Genomic DNA, 14,615 nt, shown 5'->3' on the forward strand with positions numbered 1-14,615 from the left:
CCATTCCAAATTCCTGTTAATGTGCCTGGGAAAGCAGTGGAAGGGTCCCAGGGCTCTAACCCTTGCACTTCTGTTGGAGACCTGGAAGAAGCTCAGCACATGGCTTCTGCCTGGCTCAGCCTGGATTCTTGTGGCCATTTGGGGAATTAATCAATGAATTAATGATCTCTCTCTTTCTCTCTCTCTCTCTTTCTCCCTCTGTGTCTCTGTATGGGGGGGGTCTTCTTCTGTTTGTTGCACTTCTTTTAAGATAAACAAAAATAAATTTTGAAAACAAAAGAAAGTTCAAGGGCCAGACGCCATAGCGTAGTGGCTAAAGTCCTCGCCTTGCACGTTCCAGGATCCCATATAGTCGCCGGTTCTAATCCCAGCCACCCTGTTTCACATCCAGCTCCCTGCTTGCAGCCTGGGAAAGCAGTCAAGGACAGCCCAAAGCCTTGGGACCCTGCATCCACGTGGGAGACCTGGAAGAAGCTCCTGGCTCCTGGCTTCACTGGCTTCAGATTGGCTCAGTTCCAGCCATTGCGGCTGCTTGGGGAGTGAATCATCGGATGGAAGATCTTCCTCTCTGTCTCTCCTCCTCTCTGTATATCTGCCTTTCCAACAAAAATAAAAAATGAATCTTTAAAAAAAGGAGAAAGTCCAAACTCTTTATTATCACCACTATTTTGCTGCATATATTTTTTTATGACTTTCAGTTCTGTATCCTATTGCAAAAGTTTCATAATGCTAAATAACCTAGAATATATTCTTATTTCATTACATTCAACACTTTCAATAATGCAAATGCTTTGGAATTAATTACAAACATAATTTCTTCAAATAAACCACCATACTTATTCTGTTGATTTATAATTGCACATATTTTAAAGCATACAATGCAATTTTATACATTTAATATTATGCAAAAAATGCTTAATCTGTTTTCATTGCTTATTCTTATATTATGGATTCTTAAATTTTTTTCAAAATGCCTAAATAAAGTCATTATTTTTTTCCCTTTTTCATTTCTCCTTTACATGACTTGCAGATTGAAGCTGAGATTGCACTCAATATATAGATCAATTTAGGAAAATGAACTAGTCATGGTTAATATTAAGCAGATAGCATAGCCATAAAAAGTAAGTTTCAAAAAAGTAACAAAATGAATGGATTGATTTCATAGAATGGTCAGTTCTTCGTGAGTTCTTCTTCACTGATGGCAGACCTACTACTAGAAATTCTTAGAATAAGTGCAATCCATAGAGTCAGTTTCTATAAACAGTTCTGGAAAACTGCTGTGGAAGTAGGTATGTAACAGGACTTATAATAAAAAATGCATGGTCCATTATCCCCAACAGAAGTTACATTAAGGTGAATTACTAGAGCTGAGCTTGTGGAGGGTAGCTGGAAACCAGTCCTGCAGAAAGGCTTTGAGTAATGATCTAAAAACATAAGCCTCAGATTCTCCTAAACAGAAAACAAGAAGATGAAGTGTTTGTTAAGAGCCCTGGGTTGAGCTTTGTTCGTGGGTTGTTAATTCCTCAGTACTTCTGGCTAGAATCTTATCCATGATTGGGATAAAAATCTCAACAGACAGAAGCAGATGCTTGCAGTTGGATGTAAAAGATCACATGGCAGGCCCTCACATGAGGGTGAAACGCTGAGAGCACCCTGCTGCAAGACTTTAACCATTTGGTGATCTTTTGTTTCTGAGCCCTTCCTTTTTTTCATCCACCAAAACAGATTATTGAATCTTCCTGTTACCTTCATGATAGTTTAGTGACATGTAGGATATAGGATGTAAGCAGTCAATGTTACTTTTCTCCCCCAATTTAGGCTCCTGCAGCATAAAGTTAACACATCCCTGGTCTCTACAAAAACCCGTGGCATTCAGAGCGATTACAGACCATTGACTTTTAGGGTTTGCAGTTGTGTGAGACACATCTTCCTTCCCTCCGATCTTCGCAGGTATTTTACTTGGCATTTAAACTGGCTTCCCACAGGAAGTCCTGGTGTTTTCATGGCCTCAACCTCAGTATCACCCCACATCATACCACCTTAACGCAGCTTCGCAGAACATTAATTTTTAACAGTTATTTCCATGATAAACATAAAAAAGGTTGAGAAAGCAAATTAAGTGCTTTTAAATTAACCATTGTATAGGCTGCTGTGTGCATAAAATGGAAGATAATTACATTTATTCCTATAAAACTGATCATTTTAGTTTATAATCTAGTATTTGATATCAGGAATATCAGGTTGGAGTTGTTTCCAGTTTTTGAAAATTCTTCCATTTAAGAGTTACTTTTCTACTAAGATTTTCTTGTTGCTAGTTCAACATAATTGTTCTTACTAATTCTGACCACTGTAATTGCTTTCTTCTTCTTGAGTTTGCACAAAAGATGTATAAATCAGAAATATATAACATTCTAATCAATACTACTAATGACTGAACTCCTCACAATGGCCCTAGTCTCCTGCCAATTATATTTTTTCCTGTTTAGAGATATCGTTAACTGAGAACATCATAAGACAAGATATATTATACTGCAGACAAAACATAACAGATGAAAAGTACAATGACATCTGGTTGGACACTGAAAATGGCAAATTTCAATAGCCAAATGATAAATATTATTCACCAGTGTTAATATTGGCATAAACAGTAATATAACAAAAACATTTAAATAAAAACTTGTTTGAAGCAGAAACAAGCAGAAAATGATGCATGGCTATTTAAATTTTGTTAGAAACTGAATGGTTAAGTTTCATTCTAAGCAAGGGTCAAATCACAAGGGAGAACTCAGACTGCTTGGATACTAGTCATGGCAGCTTCCAAAATTCACAAATATCACTCTCAGTAAATAACAGAAGATTAGATGGCAACCAGAGTGCTCTTGGAGTCTCTTGAATCTTGACAAATTTTTCTTTAAAATTGTTAAGAAATTCACTGAAAAATAATAGTTTATACATTTTCCATTTTTTCTAACAAAAATTAGCAATAATATTGACTCCTATCAGGTAATTTGCCATTTGGATTTCTAATAACTATTAATGTTCATCTAGGATTAGTCAAGAGTTCTTCATAAATCTCACAAAGAAAAGTGGTCTATTATATATAAAAAAATGGCACTGACTCAAGAACTCCTTTGGGAAGGAAAATAACTTGATTCAGCAGGAAATGAGTTGAGAGAAAAATGAGCCAAGCATTTTGAATAGCAGCCTTTTATTAGTGCCAGTATTTTTGGTTTTAATTTTGTCAAAGAATCAAGAACATATTCTGATGATTACTGCCTCTTAACTTCATGCCTATTTGAGAAAATACATATAAATTTATTTTTGAAGGCTCAAGTGATTTTGAATTATAGAAAAGTATTGTGAAGTGAAACATGTATAAAAATAACCACAACAAATGGATTCACCAAGAAGATGACATAACACAGTTTATTATGAATTATTTTGTCAAAAACACAAGTTTAAATGTAAATCTAAAGCCAGATATGTCTAAAAACGCTGCTGTGTATAACTATAATATACCTGTATTACTAGATAACCAAAATCTCTTAAGATATGTTCATAGTGTGGGTCAAAATTATGTGCATGACACACTTTAATGGATAGTCTTAGAATACTTTCTAAATTAATTTAGAATTTTATATTCTCATATTTTTTTGGAACGTCAAACACATTTGAGACCTGAGTGTAACATACGCCATACAAAGTACAACACCTGTTTCATAGGCAGCAAATATGCAACAAATAATTGTTGAGTAAATATGAGAATATAAAACAATAAATAGTGAACACTCTTAAAAAACATTTTTTTACTTTTATTTACATTTTAAAGGACACCAATAATAGCTTTAAAATAATCTAACACTCTTCACAATAAAATAATGGTATTTTTTTTTTAATTTTTAAAGTTACATGTAAAAGGAAAGTTTTTCATGTATCTCAAACATGAAGTTTTCAGAACATGGGGCGACCTCAGGGTCTGGGGGTTAAAACTTCCAGCAGCCTGTTGGCTGCAGGCAAGTTCCAGGCTGGATCCAACTCCCATGCTCAGAGCTCTGACTCCAGCCACTGTGAACATGCAGTGAGCTGTCCCCGGGCCTGCTTGAGCTCCAGAAGCTGCTCCCATCCTGTGAGTACACTGAGAGGTGAAATCTGGAGAACAGGGTGGGCCCGGGCCCCACCCACCGCTAACATTGTACGGTAGATGGGATTGGGAGGGGGCAACCTCATGGTCTGGGGGATAAAACTTCCAGCAGCCTATTGGCTGCTGGCAAGTTCCAATTCCCATGCTCGGAGTCCTGATTCCAGCCACCAGGAACATGTGGTGAGCTAACTCAACAGCAAGCTCTGGGGTTTGGGAATGAACTGGCTGCCTGGTTACCTCCATGTTCAGCCCATTGTGCTTCTGGGTTGCGAATCAATTCTGAAGACTCCCAGCAACAGAGTAACTTTTCCGTTGAAGGTAAGTGAGGTTACTGAGACCATGTAATTTGGAGGAGAGGGGCCAGATGATCTTCATGGGTCAGACTGACATACCAGCCTCCTTTGAGTCCTGTGTAGAACTTGTTATCACCGAACAATGCTGACCACCATACACCAGTCCATGCAAAAGCTAAGGCTGGGGATTGTCTAGCAGGACCAGATCCTAGCACCTGACAGAATGATGGATCAGGAGATGGGTCACATTAGGCAGGGCCACAACATTAACCAACATATGAGAGAACCATTTCTGGGGATAGATTCTGTGGGGAATGTGTGGGCCAAACCCTGCGGAAATTCTAACCCCACTGCTTAGTTCAAGAGATGGGGTGGTGATGGACTAAGCTAGGTGTGACCAAGGAGTCTGCCATCAATCACAGGTTAAGAAACCGATAACAGTCTGGGCTGGTCAAGGCAGCAGCACTCGAATGTGCATCCTGAATAGGTTGTGGCGTGGGCTGGGCTGCAACGTTCTCCAGTTCATACAAGGCCAAATGGAAGGCCAGACTTCGTGGGACACTGGCCTACCACCCACTGGCATGTATGAGAACTGGGTCTGGGAGTGGGTCAAATAGAGGAACTTGGGAAACTCCCCCAGTGGGTCATAGCTCCCACCAGTGAACACATGGTCCAGGTCTGGGGGTCAGACAATCTGGGCAAAGTAGCTCCAATGGCTAGCTAATGTGTTAATCTGTAATAGAACAGGGTGGACCAGGCCGGGCCGAGCAAACCTTAGCTTACAAGCAAAAATAGAAATCAGGATGGAGCACACGTCATGATGAGCTAGGCTCTTATACCTACTGGTCTGCATGAACCAGGGATGCTAGGCCACAACATCTACAGCAAAGGCCAAGACAGATGAGTGGTTATGCCAAGCTGAGTCAGAGCAACCATGGTATGCTTGCGATCTATGGCTGGGAACATGCCTGGTTGGGGAGCTAAGGGGATACCATAGCTGGGTTGGGGTTCCCACCGAGGAGCATGGGGGCTGGAGTAAGGACTGCATTCTGGTCTGGTTATGGCTGCAGTCTCCCTTGGCACAGGTGTGGACTGGGACTGGATGCACCAAGCCGGGCTTGACTCCAGCACTATCTAGTGCTCTGAAGAACCAGGGTAGATGTAGGATGGACTAGGCTAGGTCTCTGCCCTTACTGAGCCATGTGTGAGCTGTGTTTGGGTATGGACAAGCCTTGGCTGGGCTGAAACATCCTACAGCAAGAACCAGATTGGGTTGAAGGCCATTCAGGAAAGGCCACTGTTGACTGAGTAGGGCTGGCTTATGGACCCGCCGATATGCACGAAATCTGGCATTGGGAGAGGCTCTGATGGAGGAGCATGGGCAACTCCTCTGGCAGGACACAGTCCCTGCAGGTAAGCTTAAGAAACACGATAAGGCACAGTCCAGACCAGGCCAGGGAAAGGTATCCAATGACATACATTTGGCACAGACCAGGGGCAGACCAGGCTGAACCAGTTCACATCAGCTGCTGACGAATCCGAGCACCAAAATGGTGTGGGTCGAGCCAGGTGTGGTCGCAACACATACCAATACACATTACAGCTGGGGTAGGGTACACGCTGGGCTAGGCTAGACTGTAACCCTCACCAGCTGGAATTGAGGGTGGGCCGGGCTGGGTCAGGCTATACCACCCACTAGCAAACTCCAAGGTGAGGCAGGCCATGCCAGACTGGGATGCAGTGCGAGTAGAAACCAGGGAGGGAAGCGGTAAAGCTGGTAAGGGGAATGTGGAGGGCTCCCCTGATGGAACACCTTGCCCACTGGAGAGCATGAGTTGGGAAGGGGGCAGACAGACTGGGCATGGCTGCAATATCTGTGGCCCTCATGCGAGCCAGATCAGGGAAAAGCCAGGCTTGGCTGACTGTCCCTACTGGTACAAAAAATAAAGCAGAATGGGTGAGGGTTGGTTGGGCTTTGCCACAGCATGACAGTAGATGTTGGCACTGGTGGCTAATCTGTCCAATTAAACTAAAGAACCATCTGGAAAGTGCATGATCCGGGAGTGGGAGTGGCCTGGGAGGGAAATAGTGGGCATCTCCCTCTTGGGTTGCCACTCCCACTGGAAAGCATGAAAACCAGGATTGGGTCAGGGGTGGCTGGACAGAATGGCGACCACCAGGATGTGCGTGGGCTGGATAGTGGAGTTGGTTAGGTTGAACTAGGCTTTGGTGCCAACTGACATGTATGAGAGCTGAATGGGATGTGGAACAGACTGGACTAGTCTGCTGTACCTACTGGCAAGCATGGGAACTAAGGCAGGGGGTGGGCTTAGTGGGGGTTATTGTGGGTTGCTGTGGTTGGGCTGCAGCTCCCACTGGTTTATGTGAGGGCTGAGTGTATGCTGGGCAGAATCGGGCTGGACTGCAACACCCGTTGATTCCAGTGGAGGACAGGGCTGGAAACAGAACTGACTCAGCAATTGCAACTATCAGCTGATTGAGGCAATGGACTGTGCCAGGCCCTGTACTTGCAAGTATGCACAAGAATCTGGTCTGAGATCACCTCAGACAAAGTTTCTTTGGGGATCTCCCCAATCGAACTTCCGGACTCAGAGCCCCAACCATGAAGAGAAGTGCAGGTTCCATGGTCTGCCATGAAGTGCAAATGCCAGAGCCGAGCCTCCTCAGAGCCTCAGACATAGCAGTGGACAGCATAAACAGGTGCACATGGAGGATATGGCAGTCTGTTGGAACCTGCAGAGGATACCTGGCACCACAACAGAGGTCAGAAAAAATCAATCAACTCTCCCAGCCATATGTTGGCAGTGGAAAACTAAGCAAATGAAGACTCTAAGATGGGATGTGTTAATCAGTGGATTCTGCAGTGACTTCATCCTGCTTGGAATGGTGAGATTGGCAGCAATTCATAACTGTTGAACTGTCAAAAACACTTGAGTAAGACCCTTAGAGGATGCCCTACATTGGGGACCTGGGAAGGGTGGGATGCTGGGTGGGGCTTTTCCATTTATCTACCCATTTACTCCAGATACAGAAAAAAGAGACTATGAAAGTCCTTGAACATTTGTGCCCTAATTAACCATGTAAAGATTGTCAAAAGTAAAGAAATTTTAAAAAAGGAACATGATACATTTCTCCTATCCTTCGTTACTCCCTGCCACTTGCTTTCTTAATCCCTTAATGTTTGCAATGGCACATTTTAAATCTATATCACAAGCGTAACCCTCCACTAAAAAAAGAATTGCACAAATAGTGAATAAAAAACCACTGTCTTTCAGAAGCAATGACAGATCTATCAAGAATAATCACATTTCAGAATGTCCATTTTATTTACATACATTACTTTTGTACTCTGTATATCAGTTATCATAAATCAGGGGAAATATATTTGTCTTTTGGTGACTGGCTTATCAGGCATAGTGGGCTCCATTTGCATCCATTTTGTTGTGAAAGAATTTCATCCTTCTTTATGGAATTTCTTAACACATTAGATTCTCAAAATCACAGCAAATGTATGATAACCACTACAACACAATTTTCACTAATTATCATATTTATGTGATATTAAGAAAACAGACTCTGTATAATTCAGAAATACGATTCTAAGAATAAAGTAATACTTCCCTTCCTCTCGCTCTCCCTTGAATAATTTTTAAAAACTTAGCATATTTTATTTAAGACAGATGGGCGTGTTTCCTTCTTCAATGGAAAAAAACCAAAATGTTCTGGTTAATTTTGTCATGTTTCCATGAAAAAGGCAATATTAATCTATCTCAACATTAAAGCAAAATTAATACAAACCTCTATGGGATTTCCAGACAAGCCATTTCAGAATTGTTCATTGTTATGTGCACTTGAATACATAATTGCAAATAAATATATGCTTATATTTAATGTAAGTTAAATGAATGCTATTTTATTAATACATATGCCCTTCATTTTAGTATGCACTTTGCCTGAACTTTAATCTTTGATGCTCCCAAATTACAGTATGAGAAATTTCCCTTTTTTTAATGAATTCTTACCATCTCAATCTCTCTGTCAAATTTGTACAAAAAATACGTATAAATAACATTTTCCCCCTGAATCATGTGGTCAGAATTGACCTCACTCTCTTCTTGATGTGCAGCCAATCACATTATCACTCTATGTTGTTCTCTTAAATATAGGCTTATGTATATATCTGCGTCTCAGTCCTGCATTAGCTCCTTAAGAGATTGGACTGTTTCAATTTATGTTTGAAGTCAAGAAATATGTGGGATTTTTTAATTTGTTTAATCATTTCTGAATGACCTCAGCATTTGCCCATGTCCTGGTGGCTTTCTAGGAATGTTTATTGAGTTGCAGCATTCATCTTAATGCCTTGTTCATTACTTAGCACAGAACTAAACTGGGAGATGTGTCAAAATGTTTATTTACACAAGTAGCCCTTCAGCAGCAATCTAAAATCCACAGCACAATGTCATTCGCATTGTGCGGTTTCAGTATGTGTGGCAAATACGAATATTAAGGCTCTCTATCTTCCTAAAGTCTTAAGATTCCTCATTTTAAACATTCGTTACTTTAAGTTTTGATTGTGTCTCATGTTTGCTGAAAAACAAAAATTAAAATCATGAAGACTATATTTTAAGGGTTAATCACTGAGCTATATCACACCACAAAAAGACGTGCTTCTTCAGCATAAATGCAGTTTTTTTCTTGCCTCAATATGTGTCCACAGCATCAGCTAAGAGCAGATAGCTATATTCCCAACGTGATGGGCAAAGAGTCTGCATTCCTGCTAGTGTGCCACCTAAAAATGTTATATTACTGAAATCTGACAATCACCTGTAATGTCTCCTTACAAAATTATATGAGCCTCTAGTTTCTTTCTGTACTTATACACCTAAATACAACTCATAAGAAAAGAGGCACTTATCTAATGATAGGTAAGATGCAGTCAAGACACATGTTGGGTTAGCTGAGCGTCACTCTTTAAAAAATATTTAAGGATCCATTGTTATGTGTGCTGGTACAGAAAATGCAGCAAAACAAAACAAAACAAAACAAAAAGACATAAACCTCATGTTCACAAGTAGTTTTCTTCCTGTGTTTCACATTACTATCTCACAATAGTAAAAAGACCAAAACAGATGATGATCAAATCAAATTAATGTTAAATTTTGAGTTGGGAATTAGCAACAGGCATCTGGTAAGATGAAATTGGAGTAAAAATCTCAAGACAAGGAGATGTTCATGTGAAGTATCATGAAACTCCTGGGGGTGGGAAAAGGCCACTAGGTTTTCCAGAACATCCTTGAATTATTCTTTTGTATAACAGGGACTTTCTGTTTGCAAGACAACAAATAATGCAATCAGTGATGACAAAATGACAAAATACAAGATCAAAGATGCTATGTGGGGCAGCTGTTACAATTGGATTGGTATGCCAAAGCTATTCTTTTTATTCTAAATGATACAAGAAATTATTGGAAGGTTTTGAGCAAAGAAACAGCATGAAAGCACAAAGGTTTTACACATTTTTAAAATGTTTCCATATATTCTATATTGGGAGACAGATTTAAAAGCAAAAAATGATTTTAGAAAATTATTGGAATTTTCACAGTGAGAGATACAGGTGACTGGGTCAAAGGTTATAATAATACTCATCAATTTTGGTAATACTTTCAATATATTTTTAAAGTTGCCAACAATCTTTTCCTTATATGGTTTGAGTGTGAAGTACAAATGAAAGCCTTAAGTGAAGAAAAGCTGGCAATTTTTATTTCAGTCAGGTGTATAGTGAAACAGACATTATCAAAATAAGATGTGAGAAGAGCAGAAATGTGTGGCTAAAGATAAGGGATATATGGATAGTACTACCTCAATAATAGCAGTGAAAGCTCAGAGCAGATAAGATTTCTCAGAGGGTGAAAATACATAAATAGAATATATGTTTTCAAAATAAACATGCAGAAAAAAGAAATAGATTCATTACGGAGAATAAGAAACAGCAAAGTCATATGAAAACAAGTCAACAACTGATCAACTTGTTAAATGCTGTGGATCAGTTCAATGATATGAAGACAATGGATTGGCCAAAGGATTAGAAAGTTTATAGGTCATCTGGAAATTAGAAAAAAGCATATTCCTTCTTTATGTAATGGAAGAAGAAGATCCACTGCACTTAATTCAATGAGAAGTAGGCAAATCAGTGTATACAGTAAGCTTAAACAGGTTTTCATGGTGTTTTGCTAAAAATAAAGGCAGAAAAAAGTGTAGCAGGTGCTGCAATGTACAAATCAATGTAGAGACAATTACTTTGTCTTAATGTCTTCCATAGGTGTTAGAAGAGATGTCTTCAATTTTGAGACTATTGACTATAACAAAGTATTGACAAAATGGAAAAGATGGGGAATTTCAAGATGAAAGTGCTAGAAAAAGCAAGATACTATGATAGCCAATGCTCATTTAGAAGAGTTTGCCATAAATATTAGAACAACAAATATTACATTCTTAAAATTGAAAGCATGCCAGAGTATATGGTTTTAGAGAAAACTTAGTTTTACATGAGTAGATTTAGTAGTTGGCACACATCCAATTATCTTCTGATTGTTTTCTCTTTTGTTTTCTGTTTGCTTGTCAAACCAATAAAATTTGAGGGAAGATGTGTGCTGCATATTGAGAACAAGACACCTCTGAATATTCTAAGAATTATGAGATTATATGAACAGCCGTTTAAGTAAGGGACCAATGAAAATGTATCCAAATAAATCTAGTGAATGCAAAACTGGTAAAGAGGTCAGATATTGATGATTTTAAGGGCATTAACTGAACATAGGCTAACATCCTCACAGCAAGCATTTATGGGATATAGATTCTAATATTCTGGTAGCAACTGTAATGATGGAATTGTAAGACACAAAATCTTAGACTCCCTGCCTTAATAATCACATCCTCCAGCACCCAGCCAGGGCCAGCATTGTGGCATAGTGTAATAAACTGTCACCCGTGAAGCTGGCATCTCAGTTCATGTCCTTGCTTCTCCACTTCTGACCCAGCCTCCCACTACTATATCTGTGTGGCTCTGCCTCTCTCAGTAACTCCACTCTTGCAATAAATAAATCCTTGAAAATAGAGAAGCCCACCCCACAGCCTCTGCAAACTTTGCTCTGTAGCTTTCAGGTAAATTTCATAATCTACTCAATATTTGTGCACTGGATTGTTTTCCTACATTAAATAGAATTTATTCCAATCATGTGAAATGAATAGCCCTTTGCAAACTGTTAATTATTAATTGAAGTAACTCAATAATGGCAGCAAATATGAGTATGCAAAGATTCTATTGGTTTGCATCTGAATTCCTAAAAGAACTTCTTCATAAATTAATAATCTATAGCTAGTTGTCCTTTTACAAAGATTGGTCAGTTTAATCAATTGGACCTCCTTTTCAAGTAAATCATATCCTAATACACCCTGTACATGAGTTCTATTAAAACTGTAAGTACAAGGATATCCGGTGGCATATTTAGGAGTTTAAACATGCCTGTCAGACATGGACTGTGATTTTAACACAATCCTACAGGAGAATTGTGTAACTAGGTCAAGGAAGAAACACATTTTCCTGTAATGAGCCATATCGTGTAAACTGCTTCTGGGGAGCACAGGGGAGAAAGGAGCTTTGGAGGAACTGGTAACTGCTACTGGGTAAGGGAATGCCAAAAAGGTAGTGTCAAAACAGACTTAAGAGATAAGTTAATTTTCTGTAAAGTATCCCAGTACCGAATGTGAGAAAATTGTATCAGACGTAGTTTAAAACTGAAAATAAGAATACAAATGTGACTCAAGCCCATAGCCACAATATAAGCAAAAAAAAAGTAACAACTACTTAAGACTAGATCAATCCACAGTTAACCCTTAATAGTATCTCCACTGAGTGGAAGTAACAAGAATTGGTTCCCAGATGGCATGCCTTGTATTGTTTAGTACAATGTAGATTCCCTAAATTTACTTTATTTCTCTATTGACCTCTTCATATTAAACACTTAAAGAATGTAAGAAATTCTGCACTTTCAAGTCAAATTTTATCCCCCAGAAAACCACTAGAACTTGAACAAAAAAGATTTTACAAAAACTCTGCCACATTTTGCCACCCAATTTAGCACTTTGGAAAAAGTCTGATTTTTCTCATAGAAAAAAATTTTTATTGACATTTGTATGCCCATACACCCTACTGAGATATCCAATTATAGTGACACATATATTGATAGATTTTATTGTACATCATATCATGGTCCCCTTAAACCTTGAAGAAATACGTGTTTTCAGTCTTCCTTGAGAAGATGATAGATTTTTGTGTCTTATTTATTTTTCAATTGTTTGAAATGACTTCTGTATTTTGCCATCTGATTATAATTTTTATGTCACCAAGAAGGACATTTTCCTTGAAGGCAAATCAATGGAGCATTTATTTGGTATTAATAAACACCCTTCATCCTTTCTAACCAACAGTTCGGACAGTTTTTAGAACAATGGGTCCAAGTAAAAATCTTGAAGTGAAATGTAATTTTACTCTAAGATGGAAAGTAATTTTACTCTAAGATCTGTTTTTTAGCTCCGCTGTTAGTGCTTTGGGAATGATAGCTATTGCACCAACCTAAAGCTTGTCACTTTCTGAGCAGAATCTCATAAATCAAAAATAAGCTATGTCACTTTTGATATCACCCTCACCCAGGAAATGATGATTTACAATTCCTTTAAAAAATGGTAACAATTGCCAATATCACCTGAGCCTCTATCCTGTGCCCCGTATGCTTCCAAGCATTTGAAATGCTCTAGCTCATTTAAAGTGTGGAAGCAGCCCCTAGAGATAATGTCATCCCTGGTTTACACGCGCGTTTTGTTCTCTTGTTTATACAAATAAATATGGGCAGGGAGGAGGGAATTCCTGTTTTCTTTTTTCAAAATATTTGTAATAGTGTTTGCATATTTAAAGGTTTTATTTTTAAAAAGAGAAGAAGATACTACAGGGGTCTACTTGGTTCAGCACTCTGGCTTAACAGGCATGAACAGTATTGAAAAGGACTAAAACGTAATTTATCTACTAAGACTATAGCTTGAACACTTCTTGAAACGATCATTTTTTAAGGTATTATTTGTAATTTTAAGATTCCTATTGCCATAATGTTCAGAGTATTCACATTTATGATTGCAATATTCAAGTTGAATTTCCTCCACTCCGTGTAGCTTTTCCTGCATAGATTTTATGTGGTCTGCAGCTAGGGACTTATAGAAAGGCCATACATTGCTAACCAATATTTTATCTAGACAAAGTCAACTTTCTGTAATTCTGTGAAAGAAAAGCTTAAGGAAAACTACACTTCTTGAGTAGCTTTTGCCAAGCTGATTCAAATGGCAGACTAGAAAGGCAGCTGGAAAATGCAGCCTGGCAGGTTGCCTCTGTTCATTCTAGTTCTGAGTGTGCATTTCCTACTTTTTCAATTTGATCACAAAGAAAACAGACAGGGGGCCAGGCAAGGTGGCCAAGTGGCTAAAGTCATCGCCACAAACAAGCCCGGGATCCCTTCTGGGCGCTGGTTCTAATCCCAGCAGCTCCGCTTCCCATCCAGCTCCCTGCTTGTGGCCTGGGAAAGCAGTCAAGGACGGCCCAAAGCCTTGGAACCCCGCACCAGCATGGGAGACCCGGAAGAAGCTCCTGGCTCCTGGCCTCAGATCGGCTCAGCTCCAGCCATTGTGGTCACTTGGGGAGTGAATCATCGGATGGAAAATCTTCCTTTCTGTCTTTCTTTCTCTCTTCCAACAAAAATAATTCTTAAAAAATAAATAAATAAAAAGAAAACAGGGAGCAAGGTGTGGAAAACACTATCACTCTCATCATTAGATTTCTTTCATTGTAGCCCAGCTAAAATTTATTTTCCTCTTGCTCCTCCTACCAAAACCTTTATCAGCAAAATGTATTCGATATTTCTAGCATGTACTTCCTTCTGCCAAGAACTAATCTGAACTTAGCGATTCCTAGTATTCAATCATATTCTGACTATAAAAATTTGGAAGATGAAGTAAGTTTTTTTCCCAAAAGTATATATCCCCAGGGCTGGTGCTGTAACATAGTAGGCTAAGCCTCTGCTTATGGCACAAGTATCTCAAATAGGAACTGGTTGATG

This window comes from Ochotona princeps, chromosome 4 (genome assembly GCF_030435755.1).
Source record: "Ochotona princeps isolate mOchPri1 chromosome 4, mOchPri1.hap1, whole genome shotgun sequence".
Lineage (NCBI taxonomy): Eukaryota > Metazoa > Chordata > Mammalia > Lagomorpha > Ochotonidae > Ochotona > Ochotona princeps.